At 40.3% G+C, this 23324-nt stretch overlaps 1 protein-coding gene across 2 annotated transcripts in view; it reads right to left on the bottom strand.

Moving 5' to 3' along the window:
- Positions 1–23324, bottom strand: part of LOC138796001 (adhesion G protein-coupled receptor F5-like) — a 154077-nt gene that overhangs the window by 108613 nt on the left and 22140 nt on the right. Inside the window, exon 2 of one of the 2 annotated variants that reach the window (XM_069975838.1) lies at positions 23205–23297. The gene's annotated coding sequence lies outside the window, so the exon portion shown is untranslated. Of the gene's footprint in view, positions 1–17623; positions 17679–23204; positions 23298–23324 lie in introns of those variants that run through there. The other variant, XM_069975835.1, reaches the window with a different exon arrangement.

Below are 23324 nucleotides of genomic sequence, written 5' to 3'. Positions count from 1 at the left end.
ACCAGAGTGTTACTTTAGGGGCACCAGTCGTCAGCACTACCTCTAACAGTCTTGGATTTACTTTGCTGAGTTTTCTCCTGCGCTGCCGGCCAACATACTGAGCCTGGAACTGATACACCAAGTACGTTAGAAAGTTGTTGGAGAACTTTTCATCCACACAGTGAAAGTTTTATTTACATGAAACCGGAAAACCTCTTTATATAATGTAAACTCCACTAATACACAGTATAACTCATAACAAGAGCCCAGCAAACAATGGAGGAGCATAAACTTTCATTAGATGGACATTAAAGGGTAACTCCGGTGATTTTTCCCCCCCCATATTAACTGGTGTCAGACATTCCAGTACTTATCAGCTTCTGTATGCTCTGCTGGGAATGGTGTATTCTTTCCAGTCTAACACAGTGCTCTCTGCTTCCACCTCTGCCACCACTTCCTGCAGGATATACAGCAGCTGATAAGTACTGGAAGACTTGATATTTTGTTAATTAATGTAAGAATTTACAAATCTGCATAACTTTCTGACACCAGTTGATTTAAAAACAATCTTATTTCACTGGAGTACCCCCTTAAAGGGTTTATCCAGCGAAAATCTTTTTCTTTCAAATCAACTGGTTTCAGAAAATTAGGGTCTGTTCATAATGAGGAATCGGCACTGAAATTCCGTGCGAAACCCTGCCCTAGGAGTCGGCGCCAAATCCTGTCAATTCTTTGAGTAGAGAGGCGCGAAGAGTAGAGGTGCGTGAGGCCTCCCATTGAAACACATAACAGGCAGGATTCGGAGCCGATTCCGCAGGCAGGGTTAAGCACGGAATTTCAGTGCCGATTCCATAGTGTGAACAGGCCCTTACATAGATTTGTAATTTACTTCTATTGAAAAATCTCAAATCTAACAGCACTTATCAGCTGCTGTATGTCCTACAGTAAGTGGTGTATTCTTTACAGTCTGACACAGTGCTCTCTGCTGCACAGAGGTGGCAGCAGAGAGCACTGTATCAGACTGGAAAGAATACACTACTTCCTGCAGGACATACAGCAGCTGATAAGTACTGGAACACTGAAGATTTTGTAAATAGACGCAAATTAGAAATCTATATAACCTTCTGACTTCAGCTGATTTGATAAAAAATAAAATAATATATATATATATATATATATATATATATATTTCACTGTAGTAACCCTTTAAGGAAAGCAACCCCCCCCCACCACCACCCCAAATACAAAGTAAAAAGTGGTATAATATGACCTGTAAACTATATATGAACTAATTCTACAAAACATAATGGATATACACATAGTAATATAGTAAACAATGCATAGATACGCTTACAGTATATAAAGTATATCACCAGATTAGATGGCATCTATGTACTTTAAACTCCAAACATAGGCTATGCTCACACAATGTTTTTCAGCTCCGTTTAAAATGACGTCCGTTATTTTGAGTCTAAAATAACGGACGTCATTTAGCTACCTAGCCTTCACTTAGTACAATGATGGCTGTTTGTACACTATTCTAGTTTCGGTTACTAATTGCCCTTTGGGTGCGGCCTAATTGAAAACTTTATTGAATTTAATAGTAAAAACGGAGAAAGAACGGTGAGAAAAGAAAAACTGTGTGTGAACAACTAATAAAAAACGACCGCTCTTTGCAAAAGACGTTCGGAAATAATGATCATGTTCATTATTTTGATGTCCGCTGTAAAAACGTCCGTTATTCAACCCATTGTGTGCATTGGACGTCCGTCTTTCCATTGACTTCAATGCATTGCCATTGCAGTCAGTTAAACCCGGCAAAAACGGACGTTATTTTAAATATCAAAATCGGACGCCTTTTCTTTTTTTTGACTTTGTGTGAACATAGCCTTACAAAGAATTATTAATTATGAAATGGCTAGTAAACAATACAGAGAGGTAAGTACATAACAAAAACATAAGCAATAGATAATAATGCTAAACCACTAGATTCTAGAACATAATAAACAAAAAGTAATAAAGATAAGTAAACAATGCAGAGAGGCAAGGAAAGAAAGAATAAAGTAACCAGGATAATAACCACTAGAACATAGAACTGATATAATAAAAGAGAAAACAGTCTATAAAGGGCACGTCATTATATGGCCATTCAGTCATGTGATTGCAACAATGCAGAGAGGCAAGAACAGAAAGTGTAACTAATAAAAAAGGATAATAACCACTAGAACACAAACATAAAAGATAAGTAAACAATTATATAACGTAAACAAAGTATAAATAAACAATAACAATGCAGAGATGGAAGCATAAAAAACATAAGAAGAACAACACATAAAAAGGTGATCAGTAAACTGCAGTGTTTATAACCCCACAAAGCTCTCGGTATATACTTTACTGACTGGTGGTTTTGTGTCTTTATTATTATAGCTTGCAGCCGATATAATATCTATTTGAGACAACAGAGGATTTCCTAGATTACTTAAATTTTTCCCTTTGAAATTTCTTATGTTTTTGATGCCAAAGGTAAAAACGAATAGTATTGTGTGATTCTAGATCCCGCCGCCCATAATTGTTCTTACCTAATGTTATTGTTTACATCAGTTCTGCCAATATGAGCTGTAACAGCAGTGATATAGAGCTCCGTGCAGTGCCTACACCCTTCTATTGGACACTGTAACAGGCCTTCCCCATTTCTATAACAGTATGGGGGGGGGGGGGGGGGGTAGGACTCACAGGCTCTCTCTTTCTCTGAAGAGGCTTCCTGCCTTTTTATAGGCCGAAACATCAGGACTCACAAGCTTCTCTGTAAGTGGACAAGATAAGCAGGATTCACATGTGTTCCCTATGAGAGGACAGGATAAGCAAGATTCACAAATTCACATTCTCTTTGAGTCGGTAGTGTACACAGGGAAAGAGAATAAGGCAGTATCATCTGTACCAACAGGCAGAGGCAAGTGGCTAGTACTATCTGTGCCTACATGCTTTCAAGTAAGAGATGAAAGCATGGCAAGATCTGTGCCTACATTAGTTCCAGGGAGAGATAATAAGACAGTACTATCTGTACCAACATAACTTTCAGGCCGAGGCAAGAGGGTAGTGCTATTTGTACCTACACAGGGGAGACAGGACTTTATGTATCTACATGAGTTACATGAAGATACAGAAAACCAGTGTTATCTGTATCTATATGATTTAAATGGAGAGACAACATGGCAGTACTATCTGTGCTTACATCATCTACATGTAAAGATAGGAAGACAGTACTATCTTTGCTTATATAATCTACTTGTAGAGATAGGAATACAGTACTGTCTGTGCTTATAGAATCTTCTTGTAGAAAAAAAAACCAGTACTGTCTGTGCTTATATAATCTACACGTAGAGATAGGAAGACAGTACTATCTGTTCTTACATAATGTACATGTAGAGATAGGAAGGCTACTACCTGTGCTTACAAAATCTATATGTAAACATATGAAGACAGTACTGTCTGTGCTTACATAATCTACATGTAAACATAGGAAGACAGTACTGTCTGTGCTTACATAATGTACATGTAGAGATAGAAAGACAGTACTGTCTATGCTTACATAACCTACATGTAGAGATAGGAAGACAGTACTGTCTGTGCTTACATAATGTACATGTAGAGATAGAAAGACAGTACTGTCTATGCTCACATAACCTACATGTAGAGATAGGAAGACAGTACTGTCTTTGCTTATATAATCTACTTGTAGAGATAGGAATACAGTACTGTCTGTGCTTATAGAATTTTCTTGTAGAAAAAAGAAGACAGTATTGTCTGTGCTTATATAATCTACACGCAGAGAAAGGAAGACAGTACTATCTGTTCTTACATAATGTACATGTAGAGATAGGAAGACAGTACTGTCTGTTCTTACATACTGTAATATACATGTAGTGATAGGAAGACAGTGCTTACAAATCCTGCCTTTTTTCTGTTTGAATGTGAGGGCTTGCACGCCTCCACACTCCGCGCCTCTTTGCTGAAAGAAGTGACATGTCGAGTACATGTGCGGGGGCAAGGTTCCGTTAAACTTCAGCACCGATTTCGTAGTATGAATAGGCCCTTAGGGTGAAATAAGGTCAGTAGGCAAGTGTGGCTAAGTAGGAAGCTAATATAGAGCCAGACAGAAGGGCGGAAACAAGGTGTGAACATTTGTATGAGGGAGAAACAGGGGGATAGCACTATCTGTGCCTATAACACTTATTACAACAACTGTTATTTGCCCTTATTTTTTACATGGTGGGAACATAGCCATTATGGTCACTGAGCTTCAAAACTTTGAGCTGCAAATATAAAAAAACAATCCAACGATTGAAGCCTCAGTAATGGTTGCACTGTAGGACCAGCCCGGTGGCACAGCACACCCCCTGCAAGCCTTTGCCTCTTTTTTGTTCCTTTACATTTACTTTACTTCTATGTCTGTGTAGACTGAGAGGCATCCTGCGCATGTCGCCTTTTTGTATTGTTGTCTCAGTAATCCAGCTGTACGGTGTGAGAAGTCGCGGCTGGAGGCTCATTCTCTGTTTATAGAAATAAAGTTTCTGAGATATTGCATCAGGGCAATGTGTGCAGAGCAGGAATATTATACTGCTATAAGGAATAGGTTATGTAATAATAAACCACAATGGATTTCTGCAGATACCAATCTACAAATGTCACCGAGTTGGTATTTTACTCCGCAGACAGAGAAGAGGAATCACAGTGGTAGCCGTGCCGGTCCCCGCTCACTCACAGCTATAGGACTGCATTTGTTTCGAGCCGCAAGAAGTAAACAATGGGGTTTACTGAGCAACAGCAACAAAGGAAAAAGCTATCAATGGAATAAAATGTGTCACTACACTACAATATACAATACTCAAAACAACACTACAATACGGTACACAACAATATAGTATATTATACTACACTACAGTACACAACAATATAGTATAATATACTACATTACAATACGGTATACTACAATGCACTACACTAAGCAACATTACAATCCACCACAATACAATACAGTATACTACTCTACAATACAATATACTACACTACACAACAATCCGCAACACTACTATACATTACACCATATGCTACATTAAACTACAATACAGTCTACTACACTACACAGTACTACAATACATTTCACTATACTATGATATATTACACTATAATAGGTTACGTTACACTACACAGCACTACAATACTCTATAATGCATTACAATACACTGTACATATACATATTTGCAACAACGGCCGTGATTACTACTTAGCTTACATTGTGCTGCCCTCTATAGAATCCCAGTTGGAGTGTATACACATAGGGAGGCATTTATTAAGTCCGGCGTTTTTTACGCCGGACGTAAAAATGCCCCCGCAGCTCCGGCGCTACGGAGATTTATGTAGAGGCGGACTGCCTCTACATAAATCCCGTGTGCGCCGTTGCGCACCGCCGAAAACCTACGCCAGCTGAGGACTGGAGTAGGTTTTCGGCGTACATTTTGGCGGAACGGATGATAAATCGCACGGACTCTGAGTCTGCGCCCTCCGTTCCGCCCACTTTCCGCCCCTTTTCCGCCCCCTTTCCGCCCCCTGGCGTACTCGGCGGAAAGTGCCGATTTGCGAATATTTTATTCGCAAATCGGCCATTTGCGTATAAAAAAATACGCAAATCGGCACTTTCCGCCGAAAATCATCCGTTCGCCGGATGATACATGTGGCCCATAGTGTACACTCCGGCCGGGATCCTTAGCAGCGCCGCAAGAAACTGACCAGTCAGTTCACACAATGGAGCGTGCGGCTCCGGCCATACGCTCCACTGTGAGCAGCGGGGAATTCGGATGCGAGCCCGCACGGATACGCCCGCATCTGAATTCAGTGGTAGTAAAGATGATCTTCTCAGACACCGGCCAGATCACTGAATGGCGGTGTATACAACGTGTGAACATGGCCTATAAGGCTACATTCACAAAACGTAAATGTTCTATTAATCACGGCCATTGTTGCCGATTTTTAAAAATGGACGTGATTAATAGAACATTTTCATTATGCTGCAGTCTATGGAATCACAGCTGGCTGGGATCCCTAGCATGTCAGTTTTGTGCGGATGCTATTTATTGAATAATGGTGAATGGTGCAATGGTGTATTGGGATGTGGGCGCACATACATGCGCCTGCATCCCAATTCAATAGAAATGAAAAATAAGAACGGCCAGTGTCATACGTTGTGTGAACGTGGCCTAATACATACTACACTACATGGCGCTGTAGAGATCTGGCCTTTGGAATAAAATCACATTTCCCATCATATATGATAGAGGGGGGGCTGACATATTCTGGGCGATTTTCTCATTCTATGGATAGGAAATGGGTATTACAGCTCATCTCTATAGAAACAGATGATCACTACTGCACAATTCTGTGGTCAGGTGTGAGTATAGGCCGATATAGTGAACGACCCCTTTAATATAAAAGAGATAAACATGGGCTGAAATCTCTTGCTGACATTGTCTGTTCCTTTATGAGAAGGTCCCCCCCTGGCTGGTGGTCACCCGGTGCACGCCATACACAATGGAGGAGAAAATGAGGGCCTAAAAATAGAGCATTCATCTGAAAAGGAACTGCAGACAATGTGGGGTAGACAATCTTTACGTAACTCGCAATATCTCCCTGTGAAACTATTGACATTACAGAATGTAACGGCGGAGAATTGTGTCCCCAGAGCTGCGCTCACGAGATAAGGGCTGCTGACGCTCCCACACCAGCATGGCCTCAGTTTTCATGTGAAATTTCCCTCAGTCACTTGGAAAATGTCATATACACAAAACCTTCTTTTATATAAACACAAATCTGAAATTTCTTCTTTTTTTTTTTTTTTTTTTCCTTTTAATAGCCTGATTACCCTGTCTGAGCAGTCACGCTTCTCTTAAAGGGGAAATCCACAATAAAACTACACTGCCATTAATTCATAGAGTGATGGCAAACAACGCCGGGATGTTTAGGTAATGGTCTATAAGTAGCCAATGGCAGCACTCCTTCAGTTTGGTTGATATTTTTAAAAATGTAAAATTGTGATTGGTTGCTATGGGCAACAAGGACCGTTTAAATTGAAAACTGTTTATACGGTCTGCCAACATTCTACAATGACTTCCATTCACTTCACTGGAGTTTTAGTAATATTGTTGTATGTGTTGTGGGTTTTTTTTTTTGGTTTTTTTTACAAAGGGCTAAAAATTTTAAGGGCTGACCCCCATACAGAAAGTGCTTCTTTTATTCACATGGTTCACATTCCATCCTCATCATATACATAAGGTCTAGTAGGTTATTTGTCACCATCCAAAAGGTGCTTGCTTCTAAAGTCCCCTCCAAACCGGGTTGTCTACTGCTGGAACTTTGAAGTCCATTATAGTATGGAGGCCTCTTCCAGAGGCCTCCGGTAGCAGTTTATCCCACTGAGAGCCAATAGATCTGGCATTAGCTGGGAGGCCACCATGTGTCTGCCTGGTTGCACAGCATGTCATAATGCATCTTCATCACTTATCCAACTAAGTGAGGTCATGTTGCAACTCATAAGTGGCCACGACCCCACAGTCACAACAAAGTTATCCTGGATGAGTTTTAACGTGGCTCTTTTGACTTATATGAATGATGGAGTTGTGTGAGCAGGCAGCACAACAAGCATCATGGCGCTATGATCCTGGATGCACGGCTGGGAATTGCCTTAGGATTGGGGTGATGGCTCCCCCAGCATGTTTCTATGTATGGCCAGCCCAGGGTTGTCTTTCATCATATCCTGATTGGTGGAACCCAATGAGCTCTGTAAACTTGGTAAAATTGGTGGCTCCACTGACTTCAACGCCAAAAACATTGGTATACACATTGTGATCCTGAATGTAACAGCTGAACAAGGGGCCTCAGGATCTGAAGGGACCTCAGTAATGGACCAATCATGGTTGTCACATAAAACAAAGCAGCCATCATATGGACGTCCATCCTTCCGATCACAACTGATAGAGGAAAACTTCATAGGTTTAGTCCAGTTCTATTAAGAATTTGCACCTTGCACCAACGTTAGAATTACGGTCACTAACATTGTGGTCAGTCTTGGCCTCAGGTGGTCAGTATGGAGCTTTTACCCTGATAGTAGAGAGCGTCTCCTCCTATGTAACAACAATGGTCTAATCCATGGGTCTCCAAACTGCGGCCCTCCAGCTGTTGCTAAACTAGATTTCCCATCATGCCTGGACAGCCAAATCCAAAGCTTTAGCTGTCCAGGCATGATGGGAATTGTGGTTTCACAACAGCTGGAGGGCCGCAGTTTGGAGACCCATGGTCTAATCCATGAAAAAGACATTTCTTAAAGGTTTTCTCTACTTTGTTGATATGGAAAACTGTGGAATAAAGTTTCCCCTAACAGGTGAGGGGTCTCGAAGATGAGAAGTAGGCTGTGCCCATGTCCTAAGACCCCAGAGGAGGAAGGATCAGGAAGGAGCAATGTAGGGGCTCAGACATAATTTACACATAAAGCTTCTAACTTCATGTCTGAGATTCCGCTACTAAGAGGAGAACAAAGGTCATGGTGGTGCGGATACCAGACATACAGTACATGTACCGGGAAATGGCTGAGAGGCGGTAATCGGAGCAAGATGTGATTGTCAGCGTCCAAACTACTGCTGTATATACTGTATACTGTCCTCTATATGTTATATGGTATTTATCAGAATATTCTGTACTCTGTATTATCTATCTATCTCCTATCTATCTATCTATCTATCTATCTATCTATCTATCTATCTATCTCCTATCTATCTATCTCCTATCTATCTATCTATCTATCTATCTCCTATCTATCTATCTATCTATCTATCTATCTATCTATCTCCTATCTATCTATACATCTGTCTATCTTCTATCTATCTATCTATCTATCTATCTATCTATCTATCTATCTATACATCTGTCTATCTTCTATCTATCTATCTATCTATCTCCTATCTATCTATCTATCTATCTATCTCCTATCTATCTATCTATCTATCTATCTATCTATCTATCTATCTATCTATCTATCTATCTCCTATCTATCTATCTCCTATCTATCTCCTATCTATCTCCTATCTATCTATCTATCTATCTATCTATCTATCTATCTATCTATCTCCTATCTATCTATCTCCTATCTATCTTTCTGGATAGATAGATAGATAGATAGATAGATAGATAGATAGATAGATAGATAGATAGATACTGTAGGTAAACCGATATGAGATAGATAGATAGATAGATAGATAGATAGATAGATAGATACTGTAGGTAGACAGATATGAGATAGATAGATAGCAGGACACTTTTGGGTATAGTTTGCTGATTACTATGACTTCTTCCCTTAGAGTTCTGCTCTGAAGTTACTGGAGTTCTCAAACTCTTTTTTTATCAGACAATTTAATTTCTCCAGGAAACTGTATATTTACAAGGTGTTTGGCGCAGTGATCGGCCATAAATCAGCCAGGAGTGCGATTACATAGAGACATATTAGCGGATTAGTAACCGTCCTCCTGATAGTGAACTGGAAGGACCGGGGATTAGAACACCCAAAAGGAATGTGCAGGGAGACACCTAGTGAGGTGGGAGACGCTGACGGCACAACCATCAGTCGGGGAGGGGGGCTTCTCTCCCTATTATCCACTGACATAAGGGGCATGGGTTGGCGCTGAGCCACTACTGCAAGAAAGTATCTGTGGGCTATTGCTGATGTATGGGAAGTGAATGATACTGTTATCTGTGCACTGTGTTACGGTATTATATAGTCACTGTGGTGGTTAGTTTATGAGCCCTGCATGTTAATATCATGTAAGCAGTAGATAGTACTGGCAAGCATGTACTACATACTGTTATCTGTGTACAGTAAATAGTATTTGGGCTCTGTATGGCACTGTTATATGGTTCTGTGCACTATATGTTGCTATTATTTTAACATCACTTGACAGCATTTTATTTGCCACACTTGGGCCCTGTATGCAATTATTATTTCAGTTCTCTAGTACTCTTTAGTTGTATTCTTTAAGCACTGTATAACAGTTATTTCTGCACTCTGTAGTAGTATTCTGTAAGTACTGTATAGCACTGTTATTTCTGCACTCTGTGGTAGTATTCTGTAAGCACTGTATACTGCTGTTATTTCTGCACTCTGTAGTAGTATTCTGTAAGCACTGTATACTGCTGTTATTTCTGTACTCTATGGTAGTATTCTGTAAGCACTGTATACTGCTGTTATTTCTGCACTCTATGGTAGTATTCTGTAAGCACTGTATAACACTGTTATTTCTGCGCTCTCTAGTAGTATTCTGTAAGTACTGTATAGCACTGTTATTTCTGCACTCTATGGTAGTATTCTGTAAGCACTGTATAATGCAGTTATTTCTGCACTCTGTAGTAGTATTCTGTAAGCACTGTATACTGCTGTTATTTCTGCACTCTATGGTAGTATTCTGTATGCACTGTATAACACTGTTATTTCTGCACTCTATGGTAGTATCCTGTAAGCACTGTATAACACTGTTATTTCTGCACTCTGTAGTAGTATCCTGTAAGCACTGTATAACACTGCTATTTCTGCACTCTGTAGTAGTATTCTGTAAGCACTGTATACTGCTGTTATTTCTGCACTCTATGGTAGTATTCCGTAAGCACTGTATAATGCTGTTATTTCTGCACTCTGTGGTAGTATTCTGTAAGCACTGTATACTGCTCTTATTTCTGCACTCTATGGTAGTATTCTGTAAGCACTGTATAACACTGTTATTTCTGCACTCTGTGGTAGTATTCTGTAAGCACTATATAACACTGTTATTTCTGCACTCTGTAGTAGTATTCTGTAAGTACTGTATAGCACTGTTATTTCTGCACTCTGTGGTAGTATTCTGTAAGCACTGTATACTGCTGTTATTTCTGCACTCTATGGTAGTATTCTGTATGCACTGTATAACACTGTTATTTCTGCACTCTATGGTAGTATTCTGTATGCACTGTATAACACTGTTATTTCTGCACTCTATAGTAGTATCCTGTAAGCACTATATAACACTGTTATTTCTGCACTCTGTAGTAGTATTCTGTAAGCACTGTATAACACTGCTATTTCTGCACTCTGTAGTAGTATTCTGTAAGCACTGTATACTGCTGTTATTTCTGCACTCTATGGTAGTATTCTGTAAGCACTGTATACTGCTGTTATTTCTGCACTCTGTGGTAGTATTCTGTAAGCACTGTATACTGCTGTTATTTCTGCACTCTATGGTAGTATTCTGTAAGCACGGTATAACACTGTTATTTCTGCACTCTATGGTAGTATTCTGTAAGCACTGTATACTGCTGTTATTTCTGCACTCTATGGTAGTATTCTGTAAGCACTGTATAACACTGTTATTTCTGCACTCTGTAGTAGTATTCTGTAAGCACTGTATAATGCTGTTATTTCTGCACTCTATGGTAGTATTCTGTAAGTACTGTATAGCACTGTTATTTCTGCACTCTGTGGTAGTATTCTGTAAGCACTGTATAATGCAGTTATTTCTGCACTCTGTAGTAGTATTCTGTAAGCACTGTATACTGCTGTTATTTCTGTACTCTGTAGTAGTATTCTGTAAGCACTGTATAACACTGCTATTTCTGCACTCTGTGGTAGTATTCTGTAAGCACTGTATACTGCTGTTATTTCTGCACTCTATGGTAGTATTCTGTAAGCACGGTATACACTGTTATTTCTGCACTCTATGGTAGTATTCTGTAAGCACTATATAATGCTATTACTTCTACACTCTATGGTAGTATTCCGTAAGCACTGTATAACACTGCTATTTCTGCACTCTATGGTAGTATTCTGTAAGCACTGTATAACACTGCTATTTCTGCACTCTGTAGTAGTATTCTGTAAGCACTATATAATGCTATTATTTCTGCACTCTATGGTAGTATTCCGTAAGCACTGTATAACACTGCTATTTCTGCACTCTATGGTAGTATTCTGTAAGCACTATATAATGCTATTATTTCTGCACTCTATGGTAGTATTCCGTAAGCACTGTATAACACTGCTATTTCTGCACTCTATGGTAGTATCCTGTAAGCACTGTATAATGCTGTTATTTCTGCACTCTATGGTAGTATTCCGTAAGCACTGTATAACACTGCTATTTCTGCACTCTGTAGTAGTATTCTGTAAACACTGTATAACGCTGTTATTTCTGCACTCTGTAGTAGTATTCTGTAAGCACTGTATAATGCTGTTATTTCTGCACTCTATGGTAGTATTCTGTAAGCACTGTATAACTGCTATTTCTGCACTCTGTAGTAGTATTCTTTAAGCACTGTATAATGCTGTTGTTTCTGCACTCTGTGGTCGTATTCTGTAAGCACGGTATAACACTGTTATTTCTGCACTCTATGGTAGTATTCTGTAAGCACTATATACTGCTGTTATTTATGTAGTAATATTTTGTAAGTACTGTATAACACTGTTATTTCTGCAGTCTATGGTAGTATTCTGTAAGCACTATATACTGCTGTTATTTCTGCAGTCTGTAGTAGTATTCTGTAAGCACTGTATAACGCTGTTATTTCTGCACTCTATGGTAGTATTCTGTATGTACTGTATAGCACTGCTAACTGTAACACACACATCAGTTAGATGTCTATAGGTTCACTAAGGAGAGAAGGTTAGATCCAGGGTATGGAGAAGGCCACGTCCATTGGGATGACAAACATTGTCCTGTACCATAATGATGAAATGGAGAGAACAGACACGACTAGCACAGGGGTCACAGAGGATTTCAGCACATAATATCCTGTCTTCCTGAACAGCAGGGTGTCCAGCTAGTCACTTCCATTTCCTGCACACATGGGAAGGCTTTCAGCACGTTCCTAACATTAGATATCAGGAACATCAACACTGCGAGCCAAAACACGGCTGGGGCACTGCATATAGGGGACATATAGGGGATATATGGGGGACATATAGGGGACATATGGGGTCCTGCACCACAGCAGGTGCCGAATAACCCGATATAACATGTAAGGACAGATAACACTAACATAGTCCAATACTAGAGTGACAAACCCAGGTCAACTACATCCCACACACTCAGCTCTGCTAACACTTGTGTGGATGGAGCCAGACAATACAAGTGATATCATGGATTTTGATGTCTCTACTAATTCATACTCAGGGTACAAGAAAGCTAAGATTTATGCTGCTGTTTGAAGGTAGAGTCCGCAGCATAGAAGAACAGCATCTCATATCTCAGCTTCCTGGACTCAGCTGAGTATATAACATGTAGAAGTATAGATTTGTATCCTGCATATTCTGGGCCCTCACTTTGATGGTAAGGGTGCTGTCAGTGTAGCTCTCATAGGAATCCTGCACAGCAGCGCAGAGGATTCAGGAATTCTGTTATCTCCCCGCTGTATATATTAGGTAACTGCTCTTAGAAATGACAGAATAACATAATATAGGAAAATTCTGATAATCTGACACCACAGCCGCCCGGACATCAATAAGAAGAGATACCCTGGTAGTGGGCATAGCGGCCACCCCAACAGCTTTACATTACTGTGTGTACTATCCCTGTACTGTGACATCACTGTGTGTATTATCCCTGTACTGTGACATCACTGTGTGTATTCTCCCTGTACTGTGACATCACTGTGTGTATTCTCCCTGTACTGTGACATCACTGTGTGTATTCTCCCTGTACTGTGACATCACTGTGTGTATTCTCCCTGTACTGTGACATCACTGTGTGTATTCTCCCTGTACTGTGACATCACTGTGTGTATTCTCCCTGTACTGTGACATCACTGTGTGTATTACCCCTGTACTGTGACATCACTGTGTGTATTATCCCTGTACTGTGACATCACTGTGTGTATTATCCCTGTACTGTGACATCACTGTGTATTATCCCTGTACTGTGACATCACTGTGTATTATCCCTGTACTGACATCACTGTGTGTATTATCCCTGTACTGTGACATCACTGTGTGTATTATCCCTGTACTGTGACATCACTGTGTATTATCCCTGTACTGTGACATCACTGTGTGTATTATCCCTGTACTGACATCACTGTGTGTATTATCCCTGTACTGTGACATCACTGTGTGTATTATCCCTGTACTGTGACATCACTGTGTGTACTATCCCTGTACTGTGACATCACTGTGTGTATTCTCCCTGTACTGTGACATCACTGTGTGTATTCTCCCTGTACTGTGACATCACTGTGTGTATTCTCCCTGTACTGTGACATCACTGTGTGTATTCTCCCTGTACTGTGACATCACTGTGTGTATTACCCCTGTACTGTGACATCACTGTGTGTATTATCCCTGTACTGTGACATCACTGTGTGTATTATCCCTGTACTGTGACATCACTGTGTATTATCCCTGTACTGTGACATCACTGTGTATTATCCCTGTACTGACATCACTGTGTGTATTATCCCTGTACTGTGACATCACTGTGTGTATTATCCCTGTACTGTGACATCACTGTGTATTATCCCTGTACTGTGACATCACTGTGTGTATTATCCCTGTACTGACATCACTGTGTGTATTATCCCTGTACTGTGACATCACTGTGTGTATTATCCCTGTACTGTGACATCACTGTGTGTACTATCCCTGTACTGTGACATCACTGTGTGTATTATCCCTGTACTGTGACATCACTTTAGTTTATTATCCCTGTACTGTGACATCACTGTGTGTATTATCCCTGTACTGTGACATCACTGTGTGTATTATCCCTGTACTGTGACATCACTGTGTATTATCCCTGTACTGTGACATCACTGTGTGTATTATCCCTGTGCTGTGACATCACTGTGTGATATAAGGCACCCAGGAACATACTCCGTTCACTGATTGAAAAAGGTTGTTACCAAAAAGTTGCTAATGTTTTTGAACGATATGTTGGAATGCTGTCTTGGAGAAATTTTTGTGGTCTAAGTTACAGACCACCACCCTGCTCTAAAAGCAGTGGTTTGGATGGTGTATATATAGATCTAGTATACATATTAATATCTTAGACAGTAGGTATACATCAAAGCTCCATACATCTACATTATAGCTGTATATACACCTGCCAGACCACTGCTTTTAGAGCAGAGTGGTAGTCAATAACCTAGACAACAAGCTGTCAACAACAGGAGGGTAAAAGCAGCATATCAGGAGAAGGAGACAAATTTGCTAAGAATCTTTAACTTGGAGCGCTCTACAAGCATATCTATATTAGTGGAGATGGGAATACCCGCTTCCAGGGCTGCAAGTACACGATGAGAGTTGTAATTTACAGCAGCTGCAGGTTGGGATCACTGCTCTATAATTCTACCCTCAGACCATGAAATGTGCTGCGTCAGTAACCCGTATCCCTTCAAGAACCACAAGACCCAGCAACACTTTCTAGTGTTTAACCAGTATAACCAGCCTGGAGTACACTCGCTTCTATACCCCTAGGTGGTATGTGTAGTTCTTCAAACATTGCTGATTCCAATGCATCCAACCTATGATTTACTACAGGAGTATATGACAGATATTTTTCACCAAGTTCATCTTGTAAACACAAAGTAAGACAGCACTCTATAGTATCTATACATAACCCCATACAGTATCCATACATAACCCCATATAGTATTCATACATAACCCCATATAGTATCCATACATAACCCCATATAGTATCCATACATAACCCCATATAGTATCCATACATAACCCCATATAGTATCCATACATAACCTCATATAGTATCCATACTGTACATAACCCCATATAGTATCTATACATAACCTCATATAGTATCCATACATAACCTCATATAGTATCCATACATAACCCCATATAGTATCCATACATAACCCCATATAGTATCCATACATAACCCCATATAGTATCCATACATAACCCCATATAGTATCCATACTGTACATAACCCCATATAGTATCTATACATAACCTCATATAGTATCCATACATAACCTCATATAGTATCCATACATAACCCCATATAGTATCCATACATAACCCCATATAGTAACCATACATAACCCCATATAGTATCCATACATAACCCCATATAGTATCCATACATAACCCCATATAGTATCCATACATAACCTCATATAGTATCCATACTGTACATAACCCCATATAGTTTCCATACATAACCCCATATAGTATCCATACATAACCCCATATAGTATCCATACATAACCCCATATAGTATCCATACATAACCCCATATAGTATACATACATAACCCCATATAGTATCCATACATAACCCCATATAGTATCCATACATAACCCCATATAGTATCCATACATAACCCCATATAGTATCCATACATAACCCCATATAGTAACCATACATAACCCCATATAGTATCCATACATAACCCCATATAGTAACCATACATAACCCCATATAGTAACCATACATAACCCCATATAGTATCCATACATAACCCCATATAGTATCCATACATAACCCCATATAGTATCCATACATAACCCCATATAGTATCCATACATAACCTCATATAGTATCCATACATAGCCCCATATAGTATCCATACATAACCCCATATAGTATCCATACATAACCCCATATAGTATCCATACATAACCCCATATAGTATCCATACATAACCCCATATAGTATCCATACATAACCCCATATAGTATCCATACATAACCCCATATAGTAACCATACATAACCTCATATAGTATCCATACATAACCCCATATAGTATCCATACATAACCCCATATAGTATCCATACATAACCCCATATAGTACCCATACATAACCCCATATAGTATCCATACATAACCCCATATAGTACCCATACATAACCCCATATAGTATCCATACATAACCCCATATAGTATCCATACATTACCCCATATAGTACCCATACATAACCCCATATAGTATCCATACATAACCCCATATAGTATCCATACATAACCCCATACAGTATCCATACATAACCCCATATAGTATCCATACATAACCCCATATAGTATCCATACATAACCCCATATAGTATCCATACATAACCTCATATAGTATCCATACATAACCCCATATAGTATCCATACATAACCTCATATAGTATCCATACATAACCTCATATAGTATCCATACATAACCCCATATAGTATCCATACATAACCTCATATAGTATCCATACATAACCTCATATAGTATCCATACATAACCCCATATAGTATCCATACATAACCCCATATAGTATCCATACATAACCCCATATAGTATCCATACATAACCTCATATAGTATCCATACATAACCCCATATAGTATCCATACATAACCCCATATAGTATCCATACATAACCCCATATAGTATCCATACATAACCCCATTGTTAGGGACAGTCCTGCAGCTGAACACCATCTGGATATGAAACTTCATAGACAAGAAGCAAAATAACAGGAAGATGAAAATTTCCTGCTTCATAAATCTGTTCTGCACGTAAAAAAAGATAAAACAAAGTATAAAAGTATAAAATTACATCTGCCGCCTTAATAAAATTCCTACCTTGTCTTCGTCTCCTCTCCTAATCCCGGCTCCAGTATTCCTGTGTGTCCTGGTAATCTCTGGCAGACTTCTGCAGGGTCTAGCGGGATCCTTAATATCCAGGGAAAACCACACCTCCGGAGAGAGGAGCTGCTGCACAGACAGGCACACTATACACAGTATACAGAGCCCTCGCCTGCCTCAGCATAATCCACAAAGTATTGTATACTTTGCTGTGACCAGATTATCTGACACCTTATAGATCCTATTCACACCAGGAGTGTTCCTATCATAGAAAGTGACATCATATCCCTATAATATGTTATCGGCAAGAAATGAAGGAATTTTACTCTCTTTCTCTATATACACAGTGGTGCCTTGGATTAATAGCATAATTTGTTCCAGGGCCGCGCTTGTAATCCAAATCCACTCTTAAACCAAAGCAAATTTTCCCATAAGAAATCATGTAAATTCAGACAATTGGTTCCACAACCCAAAATAATGTTAATAATGTTAATATGTTAATATTTTTTTTTAATTCGGAATAACATGTAGAACAGATGAATCAAACAATGAAAAACAGCTGAATATGTGATATTATAAGTTCCTGTACAGTATAGCCATCAGCATGTGGAGTATAATGTATAGTAAGGGCATAAACCTAAAAAACAGCAGCAGTTTGTAGATAGAGGATGGAACTGCAGATCCCCATAATGCAGTAGTGTAGTACAACAGGCTAGAATAGAAAAGCAGGGCTGCTGTCAGAGGTCTGTGTGGTCACATGACAGCAATGGAGTGTAAGTGCAGGCATATAATATCAGCAGTGTGTATAGCTGAGTGTAAGTGCAGGCATATAATATCAGCAGTGTGTATAGCTGAGTGTAAGTGCAGGCACATTATAGCAGCAGTGTGTATAGCTGAGTGTGAGTGCAGGCACATAGCAGCAGTGTGTATAGTTGAGTGTAAGTGCAGGCACATTATAGCAGCAGTGTGTATAGCTGAGTGTGAGTGCTGGCACATTTTAGCAGGAGTGTGTGTAGCTGACTGTAAGTGCAGGCATATTATAGCAACAATGTGTATAGCTGAGTGTAAGTGCAGGTACATTATAGCAGCAGTGTGTATAGCTGAGTGTAAGTGCAGGCACATTATAGCAGGAATGGAGAGGATGGAAAACACAAGGGCTGACTGCAGGAGACTGCAGGCAGGAATGAGCAGGACATATGTGGGCACATACACACAGCACTCTCTGACTGGAAGAAAGGGGTTACAGCTATGAAGAGATTACCTCCACAGTCCTGTCCCTTGATGTATATAAATTTACATACACTATATAAATATATATATAAAACATATGCTTGTTTTTCTTACTATCTAACATGAAATCAGATTACACCTTTTAAGTCAATTACGGTTACCAAAATCATTTACCGTATTTTTTGCTTTATAAGATGCACTTTTTTTCCTCCCAAAGTGGGAGGAAAAACTAAGTGCGTCCTATAAAGCGAAGACGGCTCCCAAGCAGTGCTGAGCACCGCATGGAAGCCGTCCCGCCCGCCCCCTGTATTGCCGCTCACTATGCATATGCATAGTGAGCGGCCCTGAGCGACCCCCTCCGCCCGCCCCTTCTATCCCCGCTCAGCTGACAGCCGATCAGAAGCCCAGGAAAGTGCAATGAGCAGCACTTTCCTGGGCTCCTGATCGGCTAAGCGGCGATGGAGGGGGCCGGCTGGGCGGGCGGAGGGGATCGCTGTCCTACTCACCTCTCCGCCGGCCCCAGCAGCTCCTTTCCCGACACTCCGGTCTCCCGTCATCCTCCGGGTACAGGCAGTGGGGTACAGAGAAGCTGCCTGTGTCCTGGAAGTGTTCTGCAGCGGCAGTATCTCTCCGCTCCGCTGCCTGTGCCGGAGGATGACGGGAGACCGGAGTGTCGGGAGAGGAGCTGCTGGGGCCGGCGGACAGGTGAGTAGCCTGTTTGTTGTTTTTCTGGTCGCAGGGGGGATTGGCTACTATATGGGGGCACTGGCTACTATATGGGGGCACTGGCTACTATATGGAGGAACTGTATGGAGGCATTGGCTACCATGGGGGGCATTGTATGGGGGCATTGGCTACCATGGGGGGCACTGTATGGGGGCATTGGCTACCATGGGGGGCATTGTATGGGGGCATTGGCTACCATGGGGGGCATTGGCTACTATATGGGGGCATTGGCTACTATATGGGGGCACTGTATGGGGGCATTGGCTACTATATGGGGGCACTGTATGGGGGCATTGGCTACTATATGGGGGCACTGTATGGGGGCATTGGCTACTATCTGGGGCACTATATGGGGGCACTGGCTACTATATGGGGCACTGTATGGGGGCATTGGCTACTATGTGGGGCACTATATGGGGGGGATTGGCACCAATCACACTGCTGCTATCTCCAAACTGTGACAATGAGCAAAATATTTTTTTTCTATTTTCCCCCCTGAAATCAGGGGTGCGTCTTATCAAAAGGCGCGTCCTATAAAGAGAAAAATACGGTATATTTGCCAAATGCCAGGATAATGAAAGAGAGAAAGAGAGACTTTTAAATGCATTTTTATTACATTCTGCAAGGCAAAAGTTTACATACATTTCATTAGCATTTGGTACCACTGCCCTTAAATTGTAGGACTTGGGTCAAACCTTTGGCATATCCTTCCACAAGCTTCTCACTATAGTTGCCAGGAATTTGGGCCCGTTCCTCCCTACAGAACTGGTGTAACTGAGCCATTTGCTACAGGTTTTTAATATATATTCATCTCCCCAAGTATAGTCCACAGTATAGTACAATCCACATAGATGGTGTTTGGGATACACAAACCATATGTAGTAGAAATTTCCCACATGAACAAACAACCATGTTGTGGTTTTCTACCATGGATTTCTCTCTCCTAGTGCACAGCAGCTTAATAGGCCGCCTAGAATAGGCGTTCGGCAGTACATACAGTATATATTGCAGTCTACTGTACAAGCCATAGTATTATTAAAAATTAAAAAATGGAATTGCTGTTTTTTTTTTTGTCACATTGCCTCCCGGAAAAAAAAAAAAGTTAAAATCTATCATAATACGGAAAGGTTTTAATTTTTATGAAGTAGTAAGACATAAATTGTATTACTGTAAAAACAGACTAGACTAATGTGACTTCTATTGCACAGTAAGACTATGTATGTTCACACAACGGATTTCCGCAGTACTTACGTTGTGCTGCAGGCTGAAGGAATCCCGGCCGGAGTGTATACGCATTATATACGCTCCGACTGGGATCCCTAGCAGCACCGTGAGAAACTGACATGTCAGTTTTCTGCGGCTGCTATTCAATGAATAGCGGCCGCAGAAAACCCTGTCAGTGCACACAGTGGAGCGAGCGGCTCCGGCCGCACACTCAATTGTGTGCAGTGGAGAGTTCTGATGCAGACGCGCTAAAGATCGCTAAAGATCATCCGGCCGGTACTTATCTGAGACCGGCCATTCCGTGACCCGGCCGGGTCACTGAATGGCTGGTCTTATACTACGTGTGACCATAGCCTAAAACCCCACACAAAAATAGTTTTTGATTTATTATTTTTTCTTTCGCCTCACAAAACTTGTTTCAGTTTCACATGACATTTTATAGTGACACAAAGGAAGCCTGTAAAAAGTTCTTATCTGTCTGAGGAAACAACAAAAAGAAAACTACAAAAAAAGAGCCATAACCTTAAAGGGTTAAAGAGAATGTTGTTGTTGTTGTTTTTTCCCCACCAAAAAATGTTCCTCTAATAAAATAGTATAGTAAGTGAGGCGCTAGGGATAGATAGCAGGACAGGCTTTTATTCTGTGTAGAATGCTATTACCCGTCCAGTATGTCCTTACAATCCTCTGCCAAATGTATAAAAATAGGAGACAAAAATATTCAAAAAATGTCTCCCCCTTTGAGATGTCACAGGAAAGCCCTCATTGCCGTCTTATTAATATCTATTCCATACGCTTTCATGGGATTGGACTGGTATGATTGTTTGGAGGGTCATCCTCTGACTCCTTAAATTACTCTTCATGGCTGACCCCACTTGTTCTTTAAGTGTGAAAAATGATACAAGATAGTTTCTTCATTTCACAATACAGCGGCCGGCAGTGAATGATCCCCAGATTGTTAGAATGACGATCACCCGGTGTTTCCTCTCCTTATAGAGGGGGACGCTTATGGCTGTCATTATTACTGTATGTCTCCTCGTACAATGATTGCTGCAACTAACTCTGCTCCATCCCTGACCATACTGCTACAGTATACAGCTAGGTTGCTGAACAGTATACAGCTAGATGGACGAATAGTATACAGATAGATGAAAGAACAGTATACAGCTAGATGGCCAAACAGTATACTGCTACAGTAGATGATAGAACAGTATACAGATAGATGGTGGGACAGTATATTGTTCTATGTAGGAAATAATATTCAGTTAACAAAGCATCTATCATCTATCTATCTATCTCCTATCTATCTATCTATCTATCTATCTATCTATCTATCTATCTTCTATCTATCTATCTATCTATCTATCTATCTATCTATCTATCTATCTTTCTTCTATCTATCTATCTATCTATCTATCTATCTATCTTCTATCTATCTATCTTTCTTTCTCCTATCTATCTATCTATCTATCTATCTATCTATCTATCTATCTATCTATCATTCTTCTATCTATCTATCTATCTATCTATCTATCTATCTATCTATCTATCATCTATCTATCTATCTATCTCCTATCTATCTATCTATCTATCTATCTCCTATCTATCTATCTCCTATCTATCTATCTATCTATCTATCTATCTATCTATCTATCTATCTATCTATCTATTATCTATCTATCTCCTATCTATCTAACATCTATCTATCTTAAAATATCTATATACGGACCTGTATAGCTACAGTCTGTGAGCCTGTCTGCCTCCTCTATAGTGCCCATGGTAGTGCAGCGCAGTGCCTTTCACGTTAATGAAGTTTAGTGATGCTGCGTTTACAATAACGATATTCGAACGATCGAATTCGAACGATAATCGTACGTGTAAACGCAGCAAACGATCAAGCGACGAGCGAGAAATCGTTCATTTTGATAACTACAACATGTTCTTAAATCGTCGTTCGCAAAAAATTCACAGATCGTTCTGTGTAAACAGTCGTTCACCGATTTTACCTATGTGCGAGATAGGCCTAAGCAATCGCAAAACGATTTTTCCGTACAATATATAGTTCCGCCTAAACGCTGATCGTTCTAAAAAAAAAAAATTGTTCTTTCGATAACTTTAATCGTACGATCGGGCGAATTATCCCTCCGTGTAAACGCAGCATTACAATACGATATACAACCTGTGAACAGGTGTGACTGTTATTGATAAGAAAGCAGATCTATTTTTCCAATGCGCATTAACCCCTTTATTAAAGGTAGATGATGTCTTTATCATATATCTCACCATATCAGTTATCTTGAAGGGGATGATGCAGGGGATGTATTTCCATCAGTACCTGGGTTCAGATCCATCACACATCTATTGCTCCTTTGTAGATTTCCCTTGTAGTCCGACTCCTTACCTAGAAATGGCTCCAGCTCCTTGCTGCTCCCCCTCCTCCTCCTCACATTGATGCTTCTGCCTTTCATCACTTGTCTTATTCCTTTCACTATTCCTACGTATAAACAAGAGGACTGTATAT

The sequence above is a fragment of the Dendropsophus ebraccatus genome, chromosome 6 (genome assembly GCF_027789765.1).
Source record: "Dendropsophus ebraccatus isolate aDenEbr1 chromosome 6, aDenEbr1.pat, whole genome shotgun sequence".
Lineage (NCBI taxonomy): Eukaryota > Metazoa > Chordata > Amphibia > Anura > Hylidae > Dendropsophus > Dendropsophus ebraccatus.
This window is presented reverse-complemented; position numbering and strand designations above follow the sequence as displayed.